The following is an 854-nucleotide window of genomic DNA, read 5'->3' as shown; positions in this document are numbered from 1 at the left end:
ATCTACAAGAAACACATTTCAGATAGATAGCCAGCTAGCTAGACAGATATATATAAAGGCACAGATAGGCTGAAAGTAAAAGGGAAGAAAATAAACCATGGAATATTAATTTAAAAAAATAACTTATGTGGATCATTTTAATTTAAAAATAATTTCATTACAAGGTAGAGAAAGTAACATTTCATAATAATGACTGGGTCAGTTGAACAGGAAGACATAACAATGATAAATGTATATGTAGCAAATAAGAGAATTTCTCTTTCTACTTGTTTTATCTCAACTACTCAGAGATATATGGTAAAATCCTTTTGATAATGGCATAAATCCATGCAAGAGGAAACAAATAATTGGGAAATCTTAAATAGAAATATATTCATAAATTGAAACTATAAAGAAAATTATATAACACCTAGCAGGAAAGATCAGAAAAAAAAGAGAGAAAAATTTATAAACTCAATAATGAAAGAATTGATCCAATTACAGATTCTGCAGAAAGTTAAAGGATAAAAAGGAAACTTATTTACAATTTCATCAACATATTCCACAACTTATATGAAATGGAAATATTTTTAACATAGCCAATTTTTCAAATGTGTGAAAAAATGGTAAATAAAAACAGCTGAATATCTACCAGAGTAATTGATTTCATCTTTTAAAATATTCCCACCAAAACCAACCAAGACCATACTGAATGATCTTTTAAGTGACATCAATATCAAAACTTGTAGAACAGTTTTCTATGCCTAGGTGAAAATGGAAAAAGTGACTGAAACTAAAGTCAAAGTTTAAGGGAAAGGCGGGAGGCATTTACTAAAAAGTGAAACATTGTTTTTGGAATTTATTTATTTCCTTTC

This window comes from Propithecus coquereli, unplaced genomic scaffold (genome assembly GCF_000956105.1).
Source record: "Propithecus coquereli isolate 6110/MARCELLA unplaced genomic scaffold, Pcoq_1.0 Scaffold547, whole genome shotgun sequence".
NCBI classification, from domain to species: Eukaryota; Metazoa; Chordata; class Mammalia; order Primates; family Indriidae; genus Propithecus; species Propithecus coquereli.
Note: the sequence above shows the minus strand (reverse complement) of the source record.